The 6,725-nt window shown below is 45.4% G+C and overlaps 1 pseudogene; it reads right to left on the reverse strand.

The window, feature by feature from the left end:
* Window positions 1-2,186: 2,186 nt before the first annotated feature.
* LOC132650074 (mortality factor 4-like protein 2) lies at window positions 2,187-3,090 on the reverse strand (annotated as a pseudogene).
* Between the last annotated feature and the right edge of the window lie 3,635 nt (window positions 3,091-6,725).

Below are 6,725 nucleotides of genomic sequence, written 5' to 3' on the forward strand. Positions count from 1 at the left end.
CTTACTGCTATGCTATATTCCTGGCTTGTTTTAATTTTTTGAGACAGGGTCTATATAAGTTGCCCATGTAGTCATTGATTTTGCAAGTTGCCTCCTTCAGTATACTAAGTAGCTGGGTGACAGGTCAACACTACCAGGCCCAGCTTGACAAAATAATTTAGGTACTTTCCACCATTTTCATTTTCTTTGTCCTCTCCACTCACCGTTCTCCTTTGTACTTTTTGATGGGGCAGCAGCTCTCAAACTGTGTGTCACAACCCCTTTGGGGGTCAAAGGAGTCACATATTAGATAACCTGTATATGTACGATTCATACATGTAACAAAAATACGGTTACAAAACAGCAATGAAATAATTTTATGGTTGGGGTTCACCACAACATGAGGAACTCTATTAAAGTGTCTCAGAATTAGGAAGGTTGAGAACCACTGTGATAGGGCCTCATGTAGCCGAGGCTGTCCTTGAAGTCACTATGTGTAGATGAAAGCAAATCTGAATTCCTAATTTTCTGCTTCTAACTCCCAAGTGCTGAGATTGTAGATGTAAACCTCTACCTACTTGATGAAATAATCTTCATTGCATAACATATTTGAACTATCCTCAGCGAAGGGGAGAAAGTATTGACCTCAGTAACTTTTGAATTAATGAAGTCTAAGTAAAGGCAAAGCAAACTATTTTGAACTCTAGTTGATAAAAGTCATATCCTATGGGATTGTGGGCTAATTTTCTAATTGCAATTCTGATTCTGTTAGCTTCCCATACTGCTGCACATATGTGCTGGATGTGAATGGGTGAATCTGTACTCATACAGGAAAACTTGTTAACACCTTTAACCTGTGTCCTTTGTCTTGTTGCCCTGATGGCTTAACATAGTGGCATGCTGTGTACTTTAGGGAGATACTTCTGTTAAAATATCAGATTTTCTGTTTAAGGGCTTTCCATATTGCTAAGCTTTTAACATTTGTCAGAGTATTGAGAAAAGCTGTGTTATAGACCAAGTGACATCTTGATTATGCTAGCACCATTCCTTTATTTAACTGTAAGTGAACTAAGTCATAATTAATTAATATATTCTGTTGTAGTATAGGACTGGTTAGGATTTAGTATTTCTGAGGTGGAATATTTGCAGGTAGTTGCCAAAATCTAGAGTGTGGGTATAGGAAGGAGTGCTTTAAGTGGGAGTAAAAAGCCCATGATTGGGGTGTCACCACAACATGAGGAACTGTATTAAAGGGTCATAGTTGTGTAAAGGTTGAACTGGCCTAGAGCATTGTATGTGTTAGGCCATTACTCTACCACTGAGCTACACCTCGATTCCCTCTTTGATTTTTTAAATTTAATAATGAATAAACGCATTTACTTTTTCACATTTACAGAACGTTTCTAAAATGTTTTCCAAGAGCATAATGAACAAAGGCTCTTAATTCTCCAGGAACCTAATTGTTTGAAATATGTCTTTAACAGCTGGGGAGAACTTGGACTGGACTCTAGAGGTAAGCAATGAAGGCAAAGGGACAGAATCATTTTTTTTATGCTTTGAAATTTAGAAACAATTTTATTTAAGATCTGAAATACGATTCCCAAAGTATCAACTTTTCAGAAAACTGTGGCTACACAATAATGCATTGTCTCTATCATGTTAGAACGTGTATTAGACTCAAATACAGAAACCAGGAAACAAACCACTGTCTTTCAACAATTTCAGCAATGATAGCATGAATGCCTAAGGAACAACAAATAATGGATTTGCAGAGGATGGGCTGTTCAGGTCATGCACCACAAGAAATAAGAGCACAAATCCATGGGTTTTCAGGCATACACATTTAAGTTGAACCTTTGGCACTAGGAACCAGGGCATCTCACCATGTAGCATTAACACGTGTTAGAAAACTGTGTAGTGTCAAAAGGGATAGAACCACCAGTATCCAAGCAATGTCGTCAACTAGGCAATAAAATGTTCTACTGAATTTCTTCTTTGTCTAATTACTGCATACACTGGTAGCAACTTTTATGTGAGGAAAGGTGTCAGGAGACACTCCGTTTGTTTCTTCTTACAACACAACAGGAAATCAACCTAACATAGGCCCTATTTTACACTGACAGTTTTAAAGATCATCAATTCTACACTGAAAGGACTAAACAAAAGTGTTTACAGAGAGCAGACTACAGCGAGTGGTCAGTAGACCTTCACAGGGCTTTGCGGTGATACTCAGCAGAAGCCACTTGGTAATCTCTGGCAGTAAACAGCGAAACAGAATTCTTTGCCAGATGCTTAAGGAAATCATGCAAATAGCCCAGCAGTAATGACAGGCTTTTCTCATCGAGGGGCATATAGGCCAACATTGCCCCAATTCTCACAAATAATCTCAGTAGGTGTGGTGCCCCATAGATGTGTGACACTGGCACATCAGGGTGAGCCAGCAGGATCTCAGCATACTGGGGCCTTTCAAACTCCTAGAGCAGCTGAGTGCCCAGCATCACATTGAAATACTCTTTTATCCCACCCACAACTTCATCAACTGCATACTCCTTATTGTCAGCACTTGGCTGGGACTTGGTACACTTGGCATACTCCTCAAGAATGGCATCTACATTCTCTTTAGCAGGGAGTTGGAACAACTGCTTCTGCCTAGTAACCAAGACCCAGTCCTCCACCAGCCATGGCTTTAATTCTTCAGGAATCTTCACTTCCACTTCCACATCCACTCTGTTCTTCTTCAACGCCGCCTCACTCTCCACAGTGGCATCGGCTCGTGCCCTTTCCTTCCGTGGAGGCTGGGGCATTTCGCTGCTACTACCACCATCTCCATTGCCAGGAGTCTTCTGCTGGTTCTTCCTTGTCTTCTGCACTGAACCAGAAGGGGAGTTCTCAGCAGGGTGACCTCCCCATTTTCCTGGAACAGCTGGTTCAACATTCTCTTCCTGGGAACCAGCTGACTCCTTTCCTGAGGCAGCTCCTCTCATCTGATGTCTCTGCATGTTGCTTCCAATTGGTTTCTCAGAGTTGTCTTCTTCAGCAGGTTGTTGTCCACGAGTTTCAGAAGCCTGCTTTCTGGAACTCATTCAACCCTGTTTCTAGTCCATCCTACACTCTTCTTTCTTTCCCTTCCAAAGATTCCTAGCAATTTCCAGGGCAGAGGCTTACAGATCTCCTAGGGTGGTCTGGAAGGATGAAGTGGGAATACAACCCTGTATTCTGCAAGCAGGAATGCAAACAGGTTCCGCAACTAGGGTCAGACCTCCCGATCATTTACTGCACAGCAAAGATAGCTTTTCTGAGGATGACCTGAGAGGAGAATCCAGTTCTTTGCAGCAGCCGACATGTGATCACTGCCGCTCTTCCAACCTTAAACAGGGGGAAAAGGTCACGTGATTCAGCTAGCCAGAAGAACCAGGGAGCAAAATCCATATGGAATGCTGAGCTAGCTGTTCTGTTGCTGAGTTCTAAGGATAAGACCCGAAGAGGTGGGCTGAGGATAGCAACAACATTTTGGATGCCGCATTAGGACATCAGATCTCATTCTATAATCCTGTGGGCTATTTTCTTTTTCCTTGAGGCCAGAGTTTCTCTTTGAATGTACTGTACACCTGGCTGTCCTGGAGTTCGCTTTGTAGACCAGAGTGGCCTCCAACTCACAGAGATCTGCCTGCCTGTGTATGTGTAAATTTCTGACCAGTGTACATTACCTATCATTTGTGATCTCAACTTGTTATTAAGAGTTTAAAATTTCAAAGGCAGACCATGACTTTAATCCCAGCATTTGGGAGACAAAGACAGGTAGATCTCTGATCTTGAACCAGCATTGTCTACAGAGGGAGTTTTAGGACAGCCAGGGGGCTGTGGAGAGTGTGTGTGTGTGTGTGTGTGAGAGAGAGAGAGAGAGAGAGAGAGAGAGAGAGAGAGAGAGAGAGAGAGACTTAGAAAGAAAGGGCAAGCTGAGGCAGTTGAACACGTAAATCCAAGCACTTGGAAGGGACAGCCAACTCTTGAGCCTGGGATACACGAGGAATGGCATCTCAAAAGAAACCTAGAGTGCTGAGTAAGTGCTGAACCTTACAAATGAATTATGCAAAGACAGAAACAGAAGACCTACTACTATAATATTGTTCTTTATGTTGTAGCAATTAAAATGCCCAGCACAAAAATGATGAGATTGTTTTCGGGTAACTATTGAATCAAGCATCATACCCTATTCTTAAATATTCATGAGCTAGCAAAAGCATTAAACATGGATAATGAAATTCTCCTGCTTTCAGATTTTCCAGGGACTCCTGGCCTAACATGGATTAGGTCAAGGAGAGACTCCCTAAGATTGTATGCATTAGCCAGTGAGGACAACTTGAGTCATCTACATCACTAGGAGATTCAACACCCAAAAGAGGTTAAGAGTCTAACTTACTTTAGCAGATACAGCAAAAATTTAAGCCTGCGGTTGACTTAATTTCCAAACAGGAAAAAGAAAAGAAAGGCAATCGGACCCCAAAAATTATTTCCTCAAAGCTAAAACTGTAATCATCATTTAAAAAAATGGCCCCGTGGAAGGGCAATGAAAAAAGGAACACTACTATTCAGTTTCCATCTCCTCACAAGTGTAGCACTGGCAAAGAGCAACAACCTGCTGCCCCCTCACACTGCATTCAGCCCCAGCCTCTCAAAAGTATCTATCTCCAGAGCAGGGTGCAGGTTTCCCTCAAAATTAAACATTCACAGGCTGCAGCATCCTAATGGAAATGAAGAGTATTCCTTGCTCGACCTCCTTAATCTCTCTTGCAGGTTTCATATGGCGACGAAAACAAGACACCTGTGGGGAGAAGCTAAGGGCCCATGAGGAAAAAACCATGGTTTAGGGCAGCCAGGACCCTTTCTGGAGCTGCATCCAGTTTGGGTGATTCCAAGCCCCAGCTGCAACATCAGAAATAGGGCTGACAGGCTCTTTCCTCCAAGCATCAACAGCTTTTACCACTGCTTTGGTTTCAAGACAGGGTCTTGCTGGGTAGCTCTGGCTGGACTGCCAACCCGTGGCAATCCTCCTCCTTTAGTAGAGTGCATGAGCTCCCATACCAAGGTGCAGTTCTGTTTCAAGTTTCTGGGATAGAGCAAGTCTATTCATAATAAAACATTTTTTTTTTCAATAGTCTAACATACTCCTACATCTATCTCTTAACAGACTGTCGCCTTAGGGGATAAAATAAATCATCATCACCCTTATCCTCCTAAAGCACACGCTCCAGAAATGGTAGTCGAACACCACAGAACTTACACCTTGGGGAGAAAAAAAAAAAAAAGACAAAAAAAGCAATAAACGATAAACAAAAACAGCAGCCACGGTGTACATTTGACTAGGTTTTTCGAGAAGCAGTCAACAGTGAGTCCAGAGGAGCACAGAAGGCAGACAGGGATCAATGTGGAAAGAGACAGGAGGAGGATCATCGCCCTACCTTAAACACAGGGTCCTGAATACCACCCTGCTTGGCTCAGAAGGCATTGTAGGCCTGTTTCCTCAAACCTTAGTCTCAGGCTTCCAGAAAAAAAAAAAAAAAAAAAAAGACTCACAATGCTGTGGTGTGTGAGAGCGACTTAGGCCTATGACTGATTTGGAGGAAGTTTTAGGCTGGGAGAACAAGGAGGCAGTGAGCACATCTCAGCACTCCACGTCTGAGGCACCCAGGGATTCGGACTGAAAGGCAGGTTCACCGATACCCCACTGGACAGTCCCAGGGCACAGGGCTCTCCAACCTCCACTCGGGCTGCCCTCCCAGCCTCCCTGCCAGCATCTGAAAGACTGTGCTCAAGGCCAACCAGGAAGCTGGAGTGCTATTTCCAGGGATGCTCCGCCAGAGTCCTGACCCTGCCCTATGCACGACTGCCACAACCCCGCTCCTGCCGCCCCGCCCCTCACCCCCCACCATGGGTGTCCTGCGTGTCTTTTGGGCTGACTCCTGTCACTCACTGGCCGACCCCGGCAACAGCAGGTGACCAAGGCACCGCACGGGGAACTGGGGGCCATGGCGCGTCCAGGTTTGGGCCCGTGGCCCTGGCAGTCAGCACAGGCGGCTGAGGCCTACAGCAGTAGCAGCCCTACACTGACCGCTTGGTGCAGCTCCTGGCGCTGCCCACTGGGTAGGGATCAGCACCGAGAGGGCTGCCAGCCGAGGGGGCAGAGGCCGGCTATCCTGGTAACTTAGGACAACAAAGAGCCCGCCCCTGACTGAGGTCATGTCCAATCAACAGCCTCTCCTCCCAAAGAACAAATGATTTCTTCCCGCCGAATCGTCAGCGGGACCTGTCAGTCGGAGAGTGCTCGCCCAGCCCCCATGCAGAATGCCTGGGGCACATGACTGTGATGGAAGACTTGGCACATGCGCACCAGTCCCAGGTGTGCCCTTGGGCGAGCTTTTGCCTCCTAGCACCCTGGCAGGTTCGAGGATCCCATCTTGGTATTCTCACCCGAGTAACCCTTTCTGTTTCGAGCTGGCAGCACTTGTCCTCTCGCACACACTTAGGGATTCTCAAAGGTAGGGCATTTGTTTTCTTCACAGCCTCTGTCAGAGCTTGGGGTCGACTCGAGTTTCCTGGTGAGGAGGATACTGAGGCGCCCAAGAGAGGCTGAACCAAGGTCACACAGACTTAAGACTTGGTGCTGATAGGATCCTCGCCTCTTCTTGCTCCAGGATTAAAGTGGGTTTTCTAAGAGTCTCCTAACAGGGCCCCCCCACCAGTCCAAA

Source organism: Meriones unguiculatus, chromosome X (genome assembly GCF_030254825.1).
Source record: "Meriones unguiculatus strain TT.TT164.6M chromosome X, Bangor_MerUng_6.1, whole genome shotgun sequence".
NCBI lineage: Eukaryota > Metazoa > Chordata > Mammalia > Rodentia > Muridae > Meriones > Meriones unguiculatus.